Raw genomic sequence first — 24,364 nt, 5'->3', positions numbered from 1 at the left:
AGGGAAAGAAGGCAGGCAGGGCTGGGTTGAGGACCCACCTGGCCCTCTAACACCCTTCAGGTTCCTTCTTTTTATATCTCCGAAGTCCCACCTAGCCTTTCTTTTCTTTTTTTTTTTTAAAGCAATTTATTTTATTTCATTTTTGGCCGCTCTATGCAGCATACGGGATCTTAGTTCCCTGACCAGGGATTGAACCCTCACCCCCTGCAGTGGAAGCACGGAGTCCTAAGCACTGGTCCACCAGGGAAGTCCCCCATCTAGCCTTTCAACTCCATCTCAGACGCCACATCCTTTACTCAAGATTTCCTCTTCCGAGCCTCTGACCAGGAGTGGCCGAACCTTCCCCTGCATCCGTCTGTCACTCTACACCAGGTACTCTGAATGTACCTGCCTTCTGCCAGTCAGTTGGGCACTTGTTTTATTCCTTTTTGGAACCACATGCCCGGAAACTGTGCCATGCCTGCCAGGCTGTAGTACACATGAATTATCTGAGTTGAATCGCACGTTTGAAGACAACCAATTGGCCCTACAAAAATGCTACCTGAAATCTCCCAGCTGGGCACCTGTGAAACGCTGAGGTTTACTGCTTTGAGGCAACTGTCCTTCACTTGTTGCTTCACACCTGTAAGGAAGATTGATTGCACATTCAAAAGATGATCGTTGGTCACGTGTAAAGCCTAGCCGTTTCAAAGAGTTCTACCATTAAGACCTTCGCTATCTGCAAGGTCGGTTGCAGATAAGATTGCAGCTTGACTGAGTAAACCAGTATCTGGCCACAAACTTGCAAATGTTTGGGATGGCATGTCGGTGCTGAGCAGTGGTGGCCTGTCATTCTAGGCCCATGTTAGTGCAAGTGAGTGGGCTGTTTAGGTGGGGCTGCGCAGTCAGCTGCATATTATATTTAGGGAGAAGAAAAATGCTAGACTTGCTAGAGTTGTGTTTGACACTTACCTCCTGCACTTCTCGGCAAATAAACTATAAGTCGCTTGTTGTTCTTCATCTAGACCGTACGTCCTTCTCAAACGTTTTTGTGTCCCATTTGCCGGGGAGCCGCAGGATCTTAATTGTAGGACAGCATCAAAACCTGCCAGTGAGTTGGTGGGAATGTAAATGGGTGCAGTCACTATGGAGAACAGTATGGAGGTTCCTCAAAAAATTAGAGCTACTATATGACACAGCAATCCCACTCCTGGGCATATACCCAGACAAAACTATAATTTGAAAAGATACATGCACCCCTATGTTCATAGCAGCGCTATTCACAACAGCCAAGACATGGAAGCAACCTAAATGTCCATCAACAGATGAGTGGATAAAGATGTGGTAAATATATACAAAGGAATACTACTCAGCCATAAAAAGAATGAAATCATGCCATTTGCAGCAATATGGATGGATCTAGAGATTATCATACTAAGTGAAGTAAGTCAGAAAGAGAAAGACAGATATCATATGATATCACTTATATGTGGAAGCTAAAATATGACACAAATGAACTTATCTATGAAACAGAAACAGGCTCACAGACATAGAGAACAGACCTGTGGTTGCCATGGGGGAGGGGGAAGGGGAGGGATGGAGTGGGAGGTTGGGATTAGCAGATGCAAACTATTATATACAGAATGGATAAACAACAAGGTCCTACTGTCGTAGCACAGGGAACTACATTCAATATCCTGTGATAAACCATATTGGAAGAGAATATGAAAAAGAATGTATGACTGAATCACTTTGCTGCACAGCGAAAACTAGCACAACATTGTAAATCAACTATACTTTACTAAAACAAACTTCAAAAAAAACCAAAAGCAAAACCTGCCAGTGAGAAGTGGTCGGCAAGGCAGGCACCTCTTTGCCCAAGGCTGTGTGTTAACCACACACGCTGACGTGAGCATGAGGGTTCGAGGCCACACAACGAGCACGTTTCGTCTGGGTTAATTGGCCCTCCGCACCACCTCCTGCCCAAAGCCCACTGAAAACTGACCAGCAAGGGCTGTTGTTGCCCTGGGCATAGAATAGGTGCTCAACAAATGCTTATAGATTGGTTGCCTTGCGACATTTATTGAATGTCTGGAGGGTACAGAAACGGTGTCTATGCATGAGGAGCATATGGGTTTAACAGGACAAATAATTTCTGAGTTGGGCTAGAAGGTGTGAGCCTGTAAAGCAGGTAAAGAAAATGAAGACGTGAAGGAAGGTAGCACAGGGCTTTGGGACATCACGGCCCGTGGATTCCTGTGTTGAAGCCTGAGCCCCACCTCTCGGAGTCACGTCTGGGCAGCAGGACACTGGGGTGATGTGGAGGTGATGGGAAGGTGTCTGTCCTGGCTTTGACCCAGGGTCTTTGTTTTTCTGGAAGCATTCCTGCCTTTCCCCTGGGCTCTTGGGACCCCTCTGCGTGTGTGGGAGGAGTTAAAACATGGATGGATGGATAGATGGATGGATGGATGGTTGGGTGGGTGGATGGATGGGTGGGTGGATGGATGGGTGGATGGATGGCTGTCTGCTTAGTTTGAAAACAAACGTGGGAAACTGGGAAACCATGTAGGTCAAAGGGCAAAGTTATTGGGAATGAAGATGGATCACTTATTGATTCAGAAAGCCTTTAGCTTTCAGTTATAATTGAAGAAATACAATAGGAACCATTCAAAGAGATGATGACTTCATTGTGAATCATATGACGAGAACTGTCACTGTTGCACGGGGGGCGCTGAGATGGGGAGAGGAATAGATTCATGCTGTGTTAAATTTCAGCTCTAAAGACCCGACTCTAGGGCAAGGAAGAGAGGCAGTGTGTGGACTCGAGGTAAGAAGCCAGGGCAGCACTAAACAAACAGGGCTGCCAGGTCCCAGAGACTTGATGGTTTCAGGTCCTCAGTCCTGGTGTCTGGAGCCATGTTTTGTGGCACCTGCCTGAAGCTTCTCTCTCTTTCAAAAAAAAACACAAAAACTGGAATTACAGAAAGATCATGGGGCACTGTTGGTTTCCCCAGCCTGGCTGAGCCTGACCTCTTCTCCTGGTTTCCACTGGCAAGCGAGTGGGAAGTGTCTTTTTTTTTTTTTTTGCGGTACGCGGGCCTCTCACTGCTGTGGCCTCTCCCGTTGCAGAGCACAGGCTCCGGACGCGCAGGCTCAGCGGCCATGGCTCACGGGCCCAGCTGCTCTGCGGCATGTGGGATCTTCCCGGACCGGGGCGCGAACCCGTGTCCCCTGCATCGGCAGGCCGACTCTCAACCACTGTGTCACCAGGGAAGCCCTATTTTATTTTTTATAAATTTTTTTAAAAATATTTATTTATTTATTTATTTTTGGCTGCGTTGGGTCTTCATTGCTGTGCGTGGGCTTTCTCTAGTTGCAGTGAGCAGGGGCCACTCCTCACTGAGGTGCACGGGTTTCTCATTGCAGTGGCCTCTCCTGTTGCGAAGCATGGGCTCCAAGTGCGCAGGCTTCATTAGTCGTGGCACGAGGTCTCAGTAGTTGTGGCTCACAGGCTCTAGAGTGCAGGCTTAGTAGTTGTGGCACATGGGCTTAGTTGCTCTGCAGCATGTGGGATCTTCCCGGACCAGGGCTCGAACCCGTGTCCCCTGCATTGGCCGGCGGATTCTTAACCACTGCGCCACCAGGAAGCCCCCCATTTTGATATTTTTAATATTCCTTCTCTTTCTCTAATTTTTGGAATACTTAGATTTATTTTCTTTAGAATTGTTTTCACTTTTTTTGTGTGTGTGTGTGGTACAGGCTCTGGACATGCAGGCTCAGCGGCCACGGCTCAGGGGCCCAGCCGCTCCGTGGCATGTGGGATCTTCCCGGACCGGGGCACGAACCCGCGTCCCCCGCATCGGCAGGCGGACTCCCAACCACTGCGCCACCAGGGAAGCCCATCTCTGACATTTTAACCTCCTCTCCTCTTCCTTCCAGTCCAGGACCAAATCCTGGGGGCTGGACCCCTGTCCCATGCCCCACACCCACGTTTTCTCTTTGCTCTCTCTCCTGCTTTCCCAGTTTGGACCCTCGTTACCTGTCACTGACTGTGAGAACTTAATAACTCACCTCCTCACCTCGGGTCCTTCCTCTCTAACCCACCTCCCGTCCGGGCAGGACAGGAGCCCTACCAAAGCGCAGGTGCTCATCCTTTCAACTCTTCCCTGCAGCGCTGGGCCAGTTTGCTCGCTCACACACGTGGTTGGATGGATGAGCTGCCTCTGGTGGGTCCTCACCATCTATGCAATAATGTCTGAATTTCTTAGCAAGACATTCATGACCCTAGAGTTAAGTCCTAATCTCTTCCTCCAGCTTGTCCACCACTTTCTCCCATTTCCCCCCAACTCTGCCACTTCCCACACCGGGGCGCCCTTCTCCAACATGTCGGCTTGTCAAAATGACATCTACCCTTGAAGGTTCAACTTGAAGGTTATCTCTTCCATGCTTCCACTCGGATAGATCTATTTCCCCCCTTCATGATGTTCCAGTGGAATTTAATTTATAATTGACTTCTCTCCTAGAACCTACTACCTTTCTTCCTTGACTTACAATGTTTGCATCTTATAACGTTCCTGGGTTTCCCCGTCCAAGCTGGAGGGATGCTCCTTGGTGGCAGGAAGAAACATGATACTTGGCTTGTCACCCTCCAGAACACCTTGCAACCTGTCTCCTTTTAGAAAGGTTTGTTGAATATAATTAGTGCTTTGTAGTAAGTAAGAACACCTGATTATCGCTTATGGGTAGTGAGGGCTAGTGGACGTGACGTGGGGAATCGCAAAGAGGAGTAAAACAGCCCTTTCCACCCAAAATGACTCAGACTGGGAGCTATAAGGCAATTAAGAAATATTCTGGGATTTATTAAAATAAAAATCCTCTATGACCTCAGGCAAGTTATTTAACTTCCTTGAGCCTTAGATGCCTCATCTATCAAATATCTTCAAGGGCTTTTCTAAGAAAAAAGTTAAATTTAAAAAACACCTAAATCTGTTAAGCTCTTTAATTTTTATAGGAAAAGCCATTGCATAATAACCCACACATAAATGGGTTTGGAGTGGTTAACTAGCAAAACTCCCAGGCCCCAGTGGTCAAGGGGAACGTCTGATAACAAAGGCACGTTCCTCAGGTAGCATCCACCTGGGAGCCGTTTTCTCCCGTCACAGCCCTGGTGGCTTCTCTAATTCGACCTCACCACACACGAGACCAAAGCCAGCCCAGCAGCTGTAGCGGGGCACTCTGCAGTCTGCAGTGCAAGAGACAGCTGTATACTTGTTTCAGGAGCAAATTTGGAACAGTAATAACCCAAGCAGTAAAATGAAGACTGTAGTTTAATTGAATTCCGAGCAAGTGCCCTTCAATTTTTGTAATAATATGAAAATAATGTACATGTGGGTCTAAAAGCAACATCACTCTCAGATAGGAATGAACACATTCTCTGTGGGCTCCAACGGGACCAGCACAGGGTCATTGCCCTCAGCGACATCAGTTTACAGGGTTTGATTTTTTTTTTAATTCCTTATTGCAATACATAGGCTCATCCTATACCCAATTTACTATCTGTTTAAATATGTCTCGTGGGCTTCCCTGGTGGTGCAGTGGTTGAGAGTCCACCTGCCAATTCAGGGGACACGGGCTCGAGCCCTGGCCCGGGAAGATCCCACATGCTGCGGAGCTACTCAGCCCGTGTGCCACAACTACTGAGCCCGCGCGCCTAGAGCCCGTGCTCCACAACAAGAGAAGCCACCGCAATGAGAAGCCCGCGCGCCGCAACAAAGAGTAGCCCCCACTCGCCACAACTAGAGGAAGCCCGCGCCCAGCAACGAGCACCCAACGCAGACAAAAATAAATAAATAAATTTATTTTAAAAATAAATAAATAAATAACGTCTCGTGAACTTGAGTCCACGTCATAGCTTTGGTTCAGTCATTTCCGGGTAACCCTCTGCATTGTTTGTAAAATACTGACTTAACAGATTTCCTTCAGGTGGAGAAGGGAATAGAGCTGATAAATCAACAAGTGCTGTCTGGACAGGGAGAGGGCAGAGAGGAATAATTAACATTCCCTGAACACTGGCAATGGTACAACCACTTTTACGCTCATTTTATCTGAGGCAACTGGGGGCTCAGAGACACTAAGTTACTGTCCTAAGTGAACAGGGGTGTGGAGTGCAGATCCTGAGGGGTTCATTCAAGAGCTCACGCTGTCTGCAGCCCATCCCCCTGCCTCCCAAGGTTCTGGGGCCCAGAGTGAGCAGACAATAAATGGCGTCTAATTATGGCCCGTGCTTATCGCATTTGGCAGCCAGGTAACTTCAGATCCAGATGCTTTCCCCACAGCAAGGTCAGACTGTGAGGCTACTGGATGAGGATCAAGAGAAGCTGACCAGTGTCGCGGGGCTGGGGCAGCGTGGAGGAGGCAGGACACACAGGCCCGCGCTGCCAGGCTGCCCACCACCCAGACACCTTCCCTCTTCCTGCTGCTGCCGTGATCAGCTTCATGGTCTTCACGGGGGATGGAAGCCTGTTTCCCACGCACTCACCATGGAAATCTGTAAGCCTGATGCCTTGGAGCCCTCTGTCTTTAAGTGCTATTCGGATGGCTCGGACATTAGTTATTCCTCTGCTATCATGAAATCCATTCAACAAATATTAGTTATATGCCTAGCATGCCGTAGGGGCTGGGAATTCAAGATGGATAAGAAATAGCCTCTGCTGTAGAGGGACTCCCTGTTTGGTGGGGGATAGTGAAATAATTGTGGGAGGAAAGGCAGGTGGAGGGGTACAATGTGAGCGCAGAGGCAGATGTGAATAAATGCAAGGAGGCTCCGGAGAGGGTGACATTTGAGCTGCCTGGTGAAAGGTGGGCTTCCCAGGTGCAGAAGGGAAGGACACCACAGGTATTCAGACAGCCCAGGCACATGGGGAGAATGATAGTAGTTCAGGATGCTTTAGGGAAACTGGTTGGAGCTGGAAGATGATTTGACTTATCTTGTAGACGGTAGGAGCCTCTGAAGGTTCTTGAGCAGCAGAGAGGTGCAATCAGATCTATATGAATTTTTAAAATCACCCATAAAATAATGTGAAGACAGGCTGAAGAGGAATAAAGCCAGGGTACATGTGTTAGAAATATTCTACAGCACAGAAGGCGGTGGCGGTGACCTCAAGCTTGGGTAGTGGCACTAGGAAAGGAGGGCAGGAAACAGACAAGGGATATACCAGCTGTGGTCGCAGAAGAGTGTGTACACGTGGCCATTTTCACAGCTGTCCTGGTTCATTGGAAAAATAGCTTTTTCACGAAAATATCACTAACTCTTGAGTGGCCCTGGTTAAATAACGTAATTTCTCTGTGCCCTATCTGTAAAATGGGCATAATACCATGTACCGAATAGATGTTATGAATGTTAAATATAGCAAGCACATCATACTGCAAATTATGAATTGTCAATATGTGTGAATTATTTTCACCTTCCCATAATTTTCCTCACTTGAAAATAAGGTTAATATCAATATACTGCCCTGCTCTCATGACATAATTGGGCTAATATTCCGATTGAAGATAAAGCTCCTCATTTTTCTGGGGTAGATTTTATTCTTGTGAGATATGGGTATGTAGATATGTGTATTTATCTCACTCTAGTGTCAAGATAAAAATAGATACTATCCTTCAAAAGAAAGCTAAATAAGTGAAGTGTGTTTATAAAGATTTATGTATGGACCTAAATTAACTCTTGACAACTGAGGTATTTATAGTCATTATTTCACTTCACTCTAAGAACAGATGAACATGTCAAAAATGCCGACAATTATTGTGCTCTTATAATTTGATTTCTTACATATTCTAATTATGTTCTTTTAATCAGTAACCACTCTTGTTCTTTTGCTTCCCCTGAAGTGAGACTGAACTCACTTCCTAATGCAAAACAGTTTGTAATTTTTATGTAAGATGACATGCTATTAAGTAAAAAGAATGACAGTTGTTTTTTCACTAAAGACTTCGTAATGATAAAAGAGAACTTAAGTAAATCACTGAGTACGTATCTCATTTATAAAGCGTCTTGAAACAGTCACGGTGTCATCACTCCCAGATTCATCTGATTCGAAGTAAAGATGACACTAAAGCTGCCTACATTTTAACTTTGGGAATTTATCCAAGGTTTTGACCAGGCAAGGGTGAAGTGGAACAAAGATGGCACATTTCAAAAGGTTTAAAAAAATATAGCTGTGAGGATCTCATTAGGAACATGCTTGAGAGCTTGCCCAGTTGTTATAATAACATGGGACAGCGTGCATTCAGCTCACTGGCGGGTCAGGACCGGCTGCACCACGTGCTTCACACACATCATTTCACGGAACACGAAATGACTGATTGCTTCACATCACCAGAATTCTCTTTAGCGCGATGCTTTATCATCACCTCCCATGCTCCCAAATTTAATTTTCCTGCTTCAGCATATCAGTTCCTGGGGATAAAGGCACCTATATATCAGGTTGGACAAATATTTACAGGGGAAAAAAAAGGGAGTAATGAAGTCTTGAGAAGTTAGAGATACCTAGTCTCTGGGATCCCATTTCATAGGCTCTGCTTGTCTCTTATTATAGAATAAGACATTTTTGTTCTTGCAGATACATGCTGAAATAATTAGGGTACAGTGTCTGGGTGTCTGCAATTCACCTTCAGTGGTTGAGTAGCAAAAAAATTCTTGTGTGCAGAGAGGGAGAGAGACAGAGATAGATAAAGTGGCAGTGGGAGACAGGGAGGGAGACAGAGACTGATAAAGACTGAGGGAAAAAAGGGGCAATGTGCAGACAATTGGTAAATCTTTTACCCAGAACTAAAACTGAAAAAAAAGCATATGTGAAGAATTTTTTAAGATTTAGCAATAGTTAAAGGGCAATAGAATTTGTCTGTGAATGCATTCAAGGTCCATAAATAAAACAAAGGTGACTCCTCCAAAGCAAATTTTTTCTCTTTATAATGGTATCCTCAGTATGTTGACATTATTACGGTAACTATGATTCCCACTTTAAAAAAAATGATTAACAGACTTTATTTTTTAGTACAGTTTTAGATTAATAGAATAATTGGGCAGATAGTACATAGAGTTCCATATACCCACCCGCTACCCCTCTAGCCCCTCACAGTTTCTACTATCATTAACATCTTCTTTTAGTGTGGTTACAATGAATGAACCAATATTGATGCATTTTTATTAATTAAAGTCCATAGTTTACATGAAGGTCCCATTTTGTGTTATACATTGGGTTGTACAGTCTATGGATTTTGACATATGTATAATGACGAGTCCACCACTATAATATCATACACAGCAGTCTCACTGCCCTAAAAATCCTCTGTGTTCTGCCTGTACATTCCTCCCTCCCCCTAACCCCTGGCAACCACTGATCTTTTTTTTTTACTGTCTCCATAGTTTTGCCTTTTCCAGAATGTCATATAGTTGGAGTCACACAGTATGTAGCCTGGCTTCTCTCATTTAGTAATATATAGTTCAGATTCCTCTATGTCTTTTCATGCCTTAATAGCTCATTTCTTTTTATCATTGAATAACATCCCGTTGTCTGGATGTACCAGTTTGTTTATCCATTAACCTACTGGAGGACATCTTGGTTGCTTCCAGTGTTTGGCAATTATAAACAAACATTTGTATGCAGGTTTTCATGTGGACCTACATTTTCAACTCATTTGGGTAAATACCAAGGAGCTCGATTGCTAGATTGTATGGTAAGATTACGCTTAGCTTTGTGGAAAACTGCCATTGCTGTCTTCCAAAGCAGCTGTACCATTCTGCATTCCCACCAGCCATGAATGAGCATTCCAGTTGCTCCCCATCCTTGTCAGCATTTGGTATTATCAGCTTTTTGGATTTTAGCCATTCTAGAAGGTATGTTGTGGCATTTCATTGTTTTAACTTGCAATTCTCTGACATATAATCCTTATTTGACATCTGAATATTGCCATCTCTATTTTGATGAGGCATCTCTTCAGATCTCTTGCTCATTTTTATACTGGGTTGTTTTCTTATTGCAATTTGAATGGCTTAAAAAAAAAGTGGGTCATTTCATGAATAAATAAACAGGAGTGAATAGAGAATGTCATTTATTCAGCAACTGTGGCAGAAACTGCATTCCCCTTTTCCCTTACTAACGGAACCCTCACGTTGCTGCAGACAAGGTCCCTGGCTTATATTGCTTAGTATTTCAGACCCTTTGGCACTCAGGGGTATGTCACAGTGTGACACAGGTCTGGGCAATAAGAAGCAAACAGAAGGTGCTGGTTGGGGCCTCCCAGAAAGGTTGTTAAGGGGAAGATTCAGTTGGCGGGCATCTCTTTGATCTTATGTCCTTTACCCATCCCCCTACCATTTTCCAGAATATGATACAATGTCCAGAAGGGGAGCAGCCATCTTGTGAGAGGAAGACAAGGTCACATGTCAAGGACAGCAGAGCCAATGGGGAGAAGCAGCCTGAGATATACTGACACCCTGGAGATATTGCAGACCCTCCAGGCTGTCTCCAGACTTCCTGTCACATGGTAAGAAGCAACCCCTGTTGGTCTGCACTTTACTCAAGTTTCTGTTACAGGCAACCAATTTACTCCCTGATTTGGCAACATTTTTCCAGCTAAGTATGAGGCATTAGCCCCTTAATGCAACTGCTTTGAGCAATTTTATTTAAAGGGCTGGTTCACAGAAGTACTATATTTGAAGAAAATTCTCTACATTATGGACACAATACTAAGGGTAGGGTTATATTTACTACATATCCAGCACTGCACTAGACATCACGGGGGAAGGAAACTGTAGTATAAAATAAGGACCTTACCCTTATGGAACTTACCATCTAATCAGAGATAAAACCGACTTATATGAAACAATCCTGAACACTTCAGGACAGTACAATTAAGGGCTAACAGTGGGTGTGAATTAAGTGTAGCAGCAGTTCATATAAAGTTGGGGGGGGTCACTGAAGACAGGAGAAGCAAGGGAAATGTTAGATTAGCAACCCTGAAAACAGACTCTGGGTATCTTACACCTTCACATTTTTGAATTCTAAATCAATGACCTAAATATAGACCTGGAAGCTATTCCCCTGGGTAAATGAAGGTAAAATGAAGGAAAGCCATTTCAACTTGAATAACAAGTCAGCTTTGAATGCAACAGAAATTTATCACCCTAGTATCAATATTACAAATACAGAGCACTGTAATAATTCACTAAAATCCTGTTTACCTTATTAATGACCAGAATATTTCATGTTGACATGATATGGAAATTAAATATATGTCACCTTAAAATAGAGCAAGATCCCACGTGCCGCGGAGCGGCTGGGCCCGTGAGCCATGGCCGCTGCGCCTGCGCGTCCGAGCCTGTACTCCGCAACGGGAGGGGCCATGACAGTGAGAGGCCCGCGTAGCGCAAAAAAAAAACAAAAAACGCTTCCTTTGGAAGTACTGTGGGTTAATAGATTACACGTGAAGAGGGACGCATGCTTTTTCTTCTGCATTTCTGGTGCTGCAAACTTTGCTAAAATTGTTATCAGCTGCTATGCATTTTCCCTATAGCATTTAGTTGCTGTTAGGAGCCGGATCAGATGTGGATAGTTATCACATGTCTGTAAAGACAACCTGAGTTAGTTTTTCTAGGACTCTTTATTGAGATTTGAACTTATTTCCTAAAAGCTTTTCAATTTAGTGACCTTATTGGTAAACCAAAAAGCATAAAGGCAAGTAAAATAAAGATAACACTTCCATTTGATGTTTTTAAACCCCTTTCCTTCAGGACCTAGGAGAACATAATTGGCTTTTCCTTTTTTTCTTGTCTTCCTTTCCTTCCTTTTCCTCCTCCCTTTTCTTTCCTTAAGCTTACCCCCGAGTCATCAATCAAGTCCCACTGCCAGGGGGCTTGGCTGGGCAGTTTAAGGGATACCCTGTATTTAATAGGTATTGTGGATTCTCTCACATTTGGGCAGATGGAGACTGAAGTCGGGGGCGGGGGGAAAAGAAGAGAGGAATCTGCAGAGGGAATGAGAAGATTCTGCAGGCAGAATGCTGACGGATTTGAGAAGGGCATAAGACCAATCGAGGGCATGGCTGTAATCCTCTCAGGGCTGTGAACCCTCAACTCTGCAGCACACAGGTAGATAGATGGACCTCTGTCTCCAAGAGCCCTCAAACCCAGGGAAGGTTAGGGTATGGGTGGAAACCCAAAGGGACTGCAGTGGTACATCGTAAGCGGAGGTGCTGCACGGCCCCCAGGCTAAACTCTGCCCAAAGAGTCCCTACCTGTCCACTCCGGGAGGGACTCCGGATAAGCCTCAGCCCGACCCCAGGGGCGGAGGACGAAGGGCTAGAGCCACCTCCTCCGCAATCCCCCGCCCCCCGGCGCCGACGCGCCGTGCTCCTGCCGCGCCCCCATTGGCCGAGGCGCTCGCCAATCCGGGAGCAGCGGCCGGTGAGCCGGCCCTGGTTGGTGGAGCCGGCGCTGGGCCCCCCTCTCGCTCCGGCCTGGCCCCCCGCCGGGAGGGGGCGTGGCCGCGGCCGTGGCCGGGCCGCAGGCGGCGTCGCTGGCGCCGCTGCGTGCGGGGCGGTGCGGGGCGGTGCGGGGTGGGGGCGCCGGGCGGTGGCGGAGCGGCGGGACCATGGAGCTGAGAGCGCGGCGCCGGCGGCGGCGGCGGAACCGCGGACCGGTGAGTGCGGGCTGCGGCCAGCCGGCTCCCTGTGCCCGGCCTTGACCTCTGCGCTGCTCGGCTTCGGGCCGGGCGGTTGCTCCGCGGGCAGAGGCGGGCGCGGGCCCCGCAGCCCCGCGGCCAAGTGAACTTGCTGCATTGCCCGGGCGGGCGGTGGGGCCCACTGCGGCCGCGCCGCCGCCCGCGCCCGTCCTGCAGCCCGGCGCATCCTCCCCGCCGGCTCCTGCGCCGGCCCGGGCTTCCCGCCGTCGCCGCGCGGCCCGGCACCGTTCTCGCCCGCGCCGCCCCCCGGCCCCGGTGTGCGCCACCCGGCTGCGGGGCAGGCGCCCGCCATCCCGGCCGCAGGTGGCGCCCGGGCCTCGGCCCGCGCCGCACGCGTGGGCCTGGGGCTGCCTCGCGTCCGGGAGCCTCCCGTCCCAACGGGCTGCGCGCGATCCTCGCCGCACCTGGCCCAGTCCCCGCGTGCCCGCCGCCCGGGTCCGGCCCTCTCCCCTCGGCTTCGCCCTCCCCGCGGCCGGTGCCCCCTCCTCCGGGGCTGCGGGCGCCCGTGGTCCTCTGGTCCCGGCCTCGGTAGCCGGGCTGGGCTCCGGGTGCCGGGAAGGGGTCGGCAGCCTGCGAGCGGCCCGTTGCGGGGCGCGAGGACTGGGCGCGCCGGGGCCCGCGGGCCGGGATTCGTCCTCCTGGGAGGCTCTCCCGGCGGGGCCTGGCTCTCGCGCCTCCTCCGCGCCGGGGCTTCGGCGAGGGGAAAGCCTTTGCCTCTCCGTGTGTGCTGCTTAACCGGCAATGGCGATTTCTTCTTGGTTCAGCTTCTGTGCAAGGGAGAGTTCCCTGGTGGAGAGCAGAGTTCTTAATTATTAAGAAACTCAGCTGTGGGTTTAAGGATGAATGGAGCATCTCGTTTCTTAGCTGCTATTGGGCGGAATAGGAATTCTTTCTCATTTGGGGATGAATTTTAAATTCTCAGTTATTACCAGCAGTAATTATTAAGTTTTTAACAACTGACAGTTAAAAAGGCCTGTTTTTGCTTTGAAGCTCTTCAAATCAAATGCATCGTGGGGCATGAAAGATTAAGAATCGGAATCCACATTTTTTAAGGGCAGGAGCCAGCCATTAGAAATGTTTTGCATCTTAAAAAAAATTAGGTTTGTCTAAAACTTAAAATGTCTGCTTCTCTGTCAAAACTAGGTTCAAAGTGTTATAATTGACTTACTTCTCTGTTGCCTCTAGGGCAAATTCTATTGAATGCTGGTTGCTTCTTTTTGTACGTGCTTTACCCAACTTTCCTTTTCTAGCAGTGAAACAATGCAGAGATTCTTTAAAGCTCCTTCTTTTATCTACTTGAGAGGTTAAACGAAAGAAAGCCGGGTTTGGCCTTTCCCATAGGCAGTTCTCATTGTGTGTCTGGTCTCCTTCCTAAGAGCGTCCAGTCATACTAATTTTTCTTCATTTTTTAAAGACCTCCTTAATTGATATTCATGAGAGTTGTGTCTTTTCAGATGTTTCAAGCTCACTAGGTTGGAAAGTTTGGTTGGCTTTATCTAGTTACCGTCTGACCTGTAGTCTCTGTTTTCTTAACACAGTGAAAAGAAGCTCGTTCTGGAACTATCTCCTTATAAAAATTGTTCTTGCATTTCTGGTTGCTGACATGAAGTTGCATTATAGCATTGTTTTCTCTGTTTGCCTCAGATTTATGACCTAATAGGCAATGATGTGCTACACCATTTTTACAAAATTCTGAAAATAAAGGTGAAAAAACACACTTTGCTGAGCGGTCCTGCCAACATTATAGCACCCATCTCTTCTCAGTGTGTCCTTGTAGACGCGCCTTACCCTTCCCATGGAAGCCTTCATGTGGCAAAAAGGAACCTTCTGGTTATTGGAACGTTTTGATTGGAGTAGTTGCCTGTTATAAGTATTCAACATATAGCTCGTGGGCCACTGCTAATGGTCTTTTAGAGTTCCCAGGACTTTCTCTGGAGAATATTCGAGATTGTGTTTTCCAACTCACAGACTGCTATCATTCCTTATGTTTTCTTGGGAGCGCCTCCATATGGCTGGACAGACTGCAAATGTTCGACTTCTCTTTTAAGTCCTTTATTTTTTCTTAGGGCCTGGTTTTCCTCTTTGAGGGCAGATGTTCTCGGGAGCTGCTCGTGGCGTTGGGACCCATGCATGCCTCTTCCCCGCTGGTTCTCTACCCCTGCCTTCATTTAAGGCTGGTAATGCAGGAATATCGTAGACCAGCAATGCGTGAATAACGCATGTTGTAGCATACATTTACTGTCACTGTAGAGATAAGTGGAGCAGGAAGTCTGAGTTCCCCCTTCCTCCTGGTCCTGTCGCGCCCCCCCCCCCCCCCCTCTGGGCCTGTTTCTTTCTCCAGGGGTAACCGCACTTAATGCCATGGGGTAGTCACCTTTTTTATTCAAAAGCCCTTTAGTGGATGCCTGCGTGGTATTTCAATACTGGGATTGCAGAAATAAGAGACGACAGCTCTGAGGATGCTCATGGTGTGCCGAGACGAACAGTTCGTGTGTAACGCGGCGGCTGCTGAGGCAGAGCCCGCGGTGAGGGCCGTGGAGCTTCCCGTGAGTGGCCGGACCCACTCATTGGCCCGCTTTATTCACTCAGCGAACTCCAGGGTTCACGGGGTATTCGGGGACACAGGGGAACAAGGCAGGTGCCTCTGTGGGCCCCGGATGAGCTCCCGGTTCGGCGGCATCTGCGACCATGGGAGCCGCTGGTCACGGCGCAGTGTGCTCCGAACGGGCCCTCGCGGAGCTCCCAGGATGACCAGAAACCCGAGCCTGCGGACGCTTCGGAGAGACGAGGAAAGCGCCCCCAGAAGTGCCAGGCGGGGAGGAGAGAGGCCTGTCGGGGACACGAGGCTTTGGAGCAGCTAGAGCCGAGGTTAGGGCGGCGGGGGGCGGGGGGCGGGGCGCCGCGTGGCAGGCGGAGGGGTGAGCCGGGCCTCCGGGGCCCTGCGAGGCCCGTTAGGAGGGGCCTGGCCTCCCTGCTGGGTGGCCAGAACGGCCGGAGCCTTCCGAGCCGAAGAAGGGCGCAGACGTGCCCTTGGAGAACGGATAGCGGGGCAAGGCTGGAGGCAGGGGAGCCTGAGGGGCTGGGACGGCGTTGTCGGCGCGCGTGTGCGCGCGCGCGTGTTCTGGGCGAGCGAGGGGACAGGGCAGTGCCGAGTTGTGGCCGGGCGGCTGGTGGGTGGTGAGGCCGTCCTTAGGCCCCAGGACAGCGAGCAGCCGCCGTCTGGGGGAAGGATGCTGCCCTTGTCGAGTTCAAGGTGCCTGCGGGACGCAGCGGTCAGTGGCTGCACTGGGACCCGGTTATTGGGAGGTGTCTGGACTGGAGGCACGCGTGTGAGCGTTCTCAGCACCAGGTCCCAAACTGTTTGCCACAGTGAACTCGCAGGGAGTATGAGTTCGATGAAGGACGCTCAGCAGTGCAAACAGCTGCGGGACCTGCCTGCTCAGTTTCTCCAGGAGTTTACGTCACGTTCCTTCTGATGACGTCATCTTTGCAAAGCTGGGGTTTCACTGGTTGCTGTTCTGCGTGCAGATCGGTGTGGACCAGGGAACGGGGGAGGTGCTATCCAGTCTGACTCCAAGGTGTGAGAAATTATGCTGTTTGTGTTTTATTGAAAAGAGAAGTGAAATACCCACTTTCTCTCAGTTGAAGTGTGCTGTTTTCAAATGGGTACTAAGTTGCTAGGACATAGATACTTGTTATTTGCAGTATCTAATGGTTCCATTACTCAGTAGGCATTTGTCCTTGCAATCAGGGCTGAGTGAACCGGTGCAGTGAGAAGAGAACGTTCTAGAACCTCTGCCTTTGTTAATGGAGTAGATTCAAGAAGCTTGTGCAGAGCATGCGTAAAGAAAAGGAGTGGGGAGAATGGGATCTGAAGGACTCTTGTGTTTAAAAGATAAGCTCCCACACTGAGACTGAAAGGATTGGGTGTCTGGGAAGCCATGGTCCAGGAAAACCTCAGCAAAGAGGGATGATAACAGCCAGGTCATTGTAACATAGCTGACGGCAGTGATGACACAGTGATGGGGACAGGAGTGAGATGGCTGGTTTGTAAGAGGGTTTCCTAGTCAGCGGGGGCCACAAAGTGTGCTGGTGCTGAAGGGTGACAGAGGAGGGTGGGTGAAGGGGGACCTTTTTTTCTTTTTTAATGGAGGGATTTGTGCATATTAAAGTACCAAGAGAGAGAGGTTGCTAGACAGAGGTTGCTAGATGGTGGTTTCAAAATTTCCATTGGTTTTAGCCCTAGGATGTAATTACTGATTTTGGCAAGAGGCATCACAGTGGAGGCTTATTGCCGTGGATTAAGGGGTGATGGTGCTAAGGGGTTGAAGCCAGTCAAGGGAGGCTGGATTTCGAAGAGGAGAGAAGGGCATTCACTAGAGGGGAATGTCTGGCGCAGGGTGGAATTTTTTTAACAGTGACTTTATTTTCTCTTATTAAAAACAAACTTTTTAGGATGCTGTTTTCCTTTTAAGGCATGCTTTTCCTAGGGTGGGTGGTCCTTCTAAGGGTGGGTTCATGTGCGCACACAGCCTTGTCTTTTTCCAGGTCCTGGTGTCCTCTGGGGTCACATTATCTGTGACCTCCTCTCCGTTGCTGCCCTGTCCTGGCAGTACTTTCTCAGCCACTTACCTCAAGGCCAGTCTTGTTTGTTTTGTGTCAGAGCCTATCCTCCTAACTTAATAGATGTCCCTAGATTAGAATATTTTTCCATACTCGGGTTTCCGTCCTGATCGTTAGAGCCACCCTGTTCTGTTTCTTCTTCCCCGGACCTGTGCCTGTTCTCTTTGATGTTAGCTCTTTGCTTCTGTTGACTTTTTTTTTTAATTTTAAACATCCCAAACATCCCAGGGTATTTTCCCACCTTTCAGGTCTACTAGAGCCTCTGGGCCTTGACCCTGAGCACAGCATCTGGGATCATTTCTAAACTTTGTACGAGTGACATTGTCCCTTTGTCCTCTTGTTGGGATGCCCTTTGACCTTCTGGAGCAGTGGTCTTGAAACTAATGTAAAGATGTCTTCAGCTATATTATATATTCTTGAACTTTTTCAATGTTTTATTTATTTTAATTTTTTTCTTTCAGTTTTTGCTATCTGGTTCTTTTCAGGAGGTCCACACGTGTTTGAGTGCCTACTATGTATCACGCTAGTTACTGGTGATAACAGTGTTGATACAGCCAAGCTCCTGTCGTCAGAAGCTGGAGAGGTGAGGCAGAGGGTCGATTGTCCAGCTCATGTAACTATAAACTCCCTTCTGGTCAACAACCAGACAGCGTGGTGCCTGTTTGATAGGTGTGTCTGCCTTTGTCAGATAACCTCAGGTAAAGACCTCGTTAGGTCATAGCCTTAGCTCGCAGTGATAACACACATTGTCTTCCCCCAGCTGATGTGACCTTTGGTCTCTGAGTACTTCTGATTTCTGAAAACCGTATTGGACCTGTAAAAGTTGTGCTCCAGCGCAATCCAAAGATTGCATCGCCTACTACAACCGTTGCATTTTAGTTCATCTCATAGCATCCTCTCATTGAGTGCTGGTAATTGTTTTTGTGCGCATGAACAGTTCAGTGAAATTCTCTTGCAGTATAAAAGTATGGATGTGATTGACTGTGAACCACAACCCATGTAGCCATATCTTATCAGCTAAGTGGATGAAATAGTGTATTCTTTGCCGTAGAAGAGCTTCAACGGATATTTTTTCATTGACTGAATATGTCATAAGTTTTGATTCATGACCTAAGCAGAACACTACCCCTACTATGTAATTTTAAAAACTTGATCTGAGTCATTTTGCCCTACTAATGTCACACTTATTTTTTCAGCTCCTCAAAATATGTGTATGACACAGGGGGTTTTGGTTTTTGCCTATTACCTTATATAGTCCTGTGTTAGGGAATTACCTAGGCAGATATCAGCTTTCAGTTCACTTTGTAACTCTTTGCTGGGTGGTATTCTTTCCTCAGGTTAGAGTGAATGCTTGAGGAGAGGCCGTGGATTTGAATTACTCCCTGTGGTGCATGGAAGGAATAGTGTCTAAACAGGAGGGAGCAAAATATCCAATCCAAAGGGAGGATAACATTAACCAGAAGATTGCAAGGAGATAGAGCCTGTGCGCATGTTGGTCTCATCCTGTGCGAGGCTGTCCACAGCCTAGAAAGGGGAGGAATAGATTCACTTTCCATCTCTGCAAAGTAAGACCTTAATTTTGGGGGCATGATTGTAATTTTTCAGAATAGGACATTCGTCTGTTTCAATAGAAATAGGAAAGCATTTGTTTTATAACTAACCCTGTAGATTTAAAACATATTTTCGTTCTTAGTTTTCCATAGGATTTGTCTCCCGTTTTTGTACACCTTTTAGAGTTAACTACCTTGATTATTGGTTTAAAAACCAGCAGTCACAGAAACCCCCAAATTCCCCAGTCACCTGCCTTCAGATTTTAATTACACACTGCAAACAACTTTGTTTCCAAAGGCTTGACTAAAGTGGGAATTGTTCTTTGAGATATCCCAGGGAGGAAGATTATTAAAACGTTACTTCTTTTTAAAAATTGCATTGTAATTTTGAACAGTTACAAGGCTTATCAGCGATAATGAAGTCCCTACCTGAGCTGTAATTAAAAAGGCACAGCTTCTGTGCTGTTTGTCCATTGCATCACATAGGCTAATTAAAGGCTTCTTCCATTTCCAATATGCCCGGTTCCTTCCATTCTACCCCTCCAAAAAAAAAATTATGGCCATGACAAAACTTAGGGTGTCATTTGAAAGAATTGTGTTAGGGCTTAGGTATTAAAGGGTTTAGGACAGAATGTTTCTTTTAAACTACATTTATGGCTACTTTTTCTGCTATGCAGTTTAGAAGTTTGTGGCTTTATTTCTTAGGCTATTTGGTTGCTACTGATAGTCAAATTTCATTTGAGACAAACAATATTGCCCTGCATTTTAGTATTTACTCAGCATTTTTTCTCTTTTTGGACACTGATATAACTTAGATCAACTGTGTATAAGTAAAAGTTCCATGTACAGTTTTTTTAAATGGAATGTATACTTTACCCAATTTTTTACCGTTTGAGATGCTTATGATTTTATTGGACGTAAGTGTTGGGAGCTTGTCTGTCTTGTCCCCCATTAAATAAAGATTTGAATGAACTTACAGGGAATACTCATCATAATAAAGCTGTATATAAATAACGAGAATCAAAACTACATGAGGATCAGGAATGAAAACAACAAAACCTGTACTTTCAGTGATGGTTGAGCCTCCCAAGTTGGTGTTTTAGATGTGGTGGGCTTACTTGAATAATGCAACGTGTCAGTGACTCAGCACGAGAAGCATCTCTAGGCTTGCAGTGGTGTGTGTTGGAACCTCTGTTGGAATTCAGTTAGTTTATTCCTCCACTTACAGATGATTTGAAGGCTGTCATATTCTGCCTCCTATATTAATGCTGGAAGGCATGGATCATATGTGGATTTTTTTGCTCTCCTTGTGTACGTTTTGGAGGGAGAATGTATGAGGAGATTTGGAATCAGGTGGGCAAAATCCTCTGAGCCTGAAAGTCCTGCCAGGCCAGCATAATCTTAATATTTAATATTGTCAAGGATGTTACAAGAAAAAAATCATAGGACAGTCTCATTCATGAACATGATTGCAAAAATCCTAAAAAATAACAATTAGATCTATCAACATAAAATGATAATATATCATGAACAATTTGTGTTTATTCTAGAATGCAGTGTTGGTTTAGCATTCAACAAATCCAACGCATCTCACCATACTGATGGGGAAAAAAACTATACAGTCATCATTAGATGCAGGAAACACTAAAATTTAATATCTATTCATGATGAAAAACTTTTAAGCAAACTAGGAAGAGTATCGGCAAGAAAACTTAGAGCAAATATCATATTAGGCTTGAAATAATGAAAAGTTATCTTCTAAAATTGTAAGTGAGTTAAGGATGCTTGTAATTACCACATTTATTCAGCATTATATTGTAGGTTCTTGCCAGCGCAGTAAGATAAGAAAAAGAAATAAAAGATACTAGAGTTGGAAAAGAAGAAAAAAATTCAGTATATGCAGGCAAAACTATTGTGTATGCAGAAACATCCAAAAGAATCCGTGTAAGTTATTAGACTTAAGGTGTATCTTTAGCATGGTTGCTAGATTCTCTATAGCCATAAACAATTAGAAAATGAAGTTAATTGGGCTTCCCTGGTGGCGCAGTGGTTGAGAGTCCGCCTGCCGATGCAGGGGACGCGGGTTCGTGCCCCGGTCTGGGAGGATCCCGCGTGCCGCGGAGCGGCTGGGCCCGTGAGCCGTGGCCGCTGGGCCTGCGCGTCCGGGGCCTGTGCTCCGCGGCGGGAGGGGCCGCAGCAGTGAGGGGCCCATGTACTGCAAAAAAAAAAAAAAAAAAAAAAAAAAAGAAAAAAAGAAAATGAAGTTAATAAAGGTACTACTCATAATAACATTAAAAATCCAAATATGTAGGAATAGAACTTGCAAGAAATTTATAATACCTTTACATAGGAAACCGTAAAATATTTAGAGAATTTAAGGAACAGGTAAGAAAAGAGGGAATATACCATGTTCATGGTATGAAAGACTAAATATAGAGATGTCTGCTCACCCTAAATTGATATAGATACTGTTCAACCCTAGTCCATAGCATGAAAAAATCTTAGGAGGTGGAAATTGACTATCTGTTTCTAGAATTTATATAAATGTAGAGGGCAAAGAATTTCAAGACACCCTTGAAGAACAACGGGTGGCAGGACTTATCAGATATCAAGAGTTTATAAAGTTGTAATATTCTAGACCATGTGGTATTGTCACAAGTGTGGGCAAACAGATGAATGAAACTGAACAGAAAGACCTGAAACAGAACCAAACACGTGTAGACATTTGATTATGTTAAGTGCAAAATAGTTTGGAAAGGATGGTCTTTTCGGTCATTGGTGTGTGATCCTTGAGATGGATGGCCATAAATGACATTTGACCCCTACTTTATAACATACACAAAAATCAGTGCCAGACAGACGGTAGATCTAAAGATGAAAGGTAAAAAATAATATAGGGTAGCTTCATGGCCTAGAGTAGGGAAAAATGTCTTAAATAGAAAGCCCTGACTGTGAATGAATAGATGCTAAATTATTTGTTGGGAGTTTTTAAGCACAAATGGGTGTTGGATTTTGTGAAAGAAAAATCTGTATCTATTGAGACACCCATGTAGTATTGTCGTTTATTAATATGACATGTAGTGCTAATTGATTTTTGGAGGTTGAACCAACTTTGCATTCTTCGGATAAATCCCATTTGTTCATGGTATGTAATTCTTTTTCTGTGTTTCTAGATTTGATTTGTTAATATTTTGTTGAGTATTTTCGCATCTAATTCATGAGGGATATTGATCTGTAGTTTTCTTGTGCTATTTTTGTCTGGCGTTAGTGTCAGCATAAAACTGGTTTCATAGAATGAGTTAGGAAGTGTTTCCTCTTCTAGAAAAATTTGTGAAAGTTTTGGTATTTCTTTTTTAGGTATTCACCTGTGAAGTCATTTGGGCCTGAGGTTTTCTCTGTGGGAAGATTTTTAATTACTAATTCAGTCTCTTAACTTGCTATACATTTATTCAGCTTATCTCTTTCTTTTTAAGTCAGTTTTGTTAATTTGTTTCCAGGATTTTTCCTTTTCATCTAAGTTGTCTAGTTTGGTGGCATAAACTTCAGAGTATTCCCTCGTAATCCTTGTGAAGTTTTTCTGGTTGGTAGTGATCAATGTCTATTCTTTTTTTTTTTTTTGCGGTACGCGGGCCTCTCACTGCTGTGGACTCTCCCACCGCGGAGCACAGGCTCCGGACGCGCAGGCTCAGCGGCCATGGCTCACGGGCCCAGCTGCTCCGCGGAATGTGGGATCTTCCCGGACCGGGGCACGAACCCGTGTCCTCTGCATCGGCAGGCGGACTCTCAACCACTGCGCCACCAGGGAAGCCCCTCAATGTCTATTCTTCATTCTTGATTTTACCAGCTTGTGATTTCTCTCATTTTTGTGTGTGTGTGTGGTCATTCTAAAGGTTTGTCAGTTTTGTTAATCTCCTAACATCTAGGTAGAACTTAACCTCAAAATTGTCGAAAAATGATCTGTGACTGTGTTTTACTTTTTATTTTTTTAAAGAGAGGTGAAAAGCATTTGTTTTAAAATTAACATTCATCTTTTCAAAGAAACATTTGAGAGCTTATCTGAGGCTAAAATGTTATTCAGTAATAATTTGGTAAGTTAAAAGTGAGAGGAAAAATGGAAATGAGTTTAAAGGAAATGATGGAAATCATCTATGTACCTATTTATGTTGACTGTGTTTTAGACTATAGAATTTTAGAATGATAATTGTGTGGAACTGTCTTTCTGTTGTGAAACTGTAAAACAAGAAGAAAGAAACTAGATTAAAATACAGAAGTCAATAAAATATCCAAGCTAGAGAAGGGGAAGGCTGGTGATGATTCATTATAAGCAAATTATTTAATTATTGTTTTTTTTTGGCTTTCCTTTTATTGAGTAATCTGAGATGATAGACAAAATTCAAATGTTTTAACGTTCCATGGATTACGTAGGTGAGTAGCCTGATTCCAGACAGACGTTAAACTGAAGTGCCAAGAATAGGAAATAAGGTTGAAAACAACAGTTCTTTTTGCTGAGGAGACACTGATATTTTGGGTTGTTTTGCAGATACAACAAAGTCTCACGTCCATTATCACCGTGCCTGTTTTACCACTATGTTTTCTCTCTCTGAACTTTTGGGGGAAAAAGAATGAAAGACAAGGAAAGCGTTATTCTCTTTGTATCTTGCTCCTTCTTTGTCCCCACCTTACGTTGATCTTTAGACATGATATATACACCCTTGTGATGACCCTTTTCTACCGGGAGATAGCATTCCCAACGGTTATCAGAAACTAATGAATGAGCCCAGAAAAAATGAAACTGAATCATGCCGAGAAACACGTGATTTCTACATTGACTGCATTTCCAAAACCTTAGATGTTGAAAAGCAGAGATGCCTGTATTTCCAGTCACTTCTTACTGCGTATTTTTGGCTTTCCAATATGTAAATTTGCATTTAAAAATAACCTCTTAAGTTTTTCCATTTAGAAGGGTACTAGGATAGGTTTTTATTAGTATGAATATGTTCAAAAGTTGGCTTGCATGCTGTTTTTCCCTTAGAAGTGCTGTAGCATAAAGTAGCTTAAAAATTTGTGCAGGGCTTCCCTGGTGGCGCAGTGGTTGAGAGTCCGCCTGCCGATGCAGGGGACGCGGGTTCGTGCCCCGGTCCGGGAGAATCCCACGTGCCGCGGAGCGGCTGGGCCCGTGAGCCATGGCCGCTGAGCCTGCGCGTCCGGAGCCTGTGCTCCGCAACGGAAAAGGCCACAGCAGTGAGAGGCCCGCGTATCGCAAAAAAAAAAAAAAAAACTGTGTGCAGTTTCTATTTCTGTCAGGAACATCTCAAAGAACCTCAGTGAATGGAGTCCCACTTTCAGTGGGCTTTGTATAAAAGCGGCCAAGCATTAGATTCATATGCGTTTGTAGGTCCAGTTAGTATTCAAATATTATTTCTGAAGTGTTGGATTTCATATAATACATTTTGGTGCTTGTTGACTTTT

This window comes from Lipotes vexillifer, unplaced genomic scaffold (genome assembly GCF_000442215.2).
Source record: "Lipotes vexillifer unplaced genomic scaffold, Lipotes_vexillifer_v1.1 scaffold543, whole genome shotgun sequence".
Classification (NCBI taxonomy): Eukaryota; Metazoa; Chordata; class Mammalia; order Artiodactyla; family Lipotidae; genus Lipotes; species Lipotes vexillifer.
Note: the sequence above shows the minus strand (reverse complement) of the source record.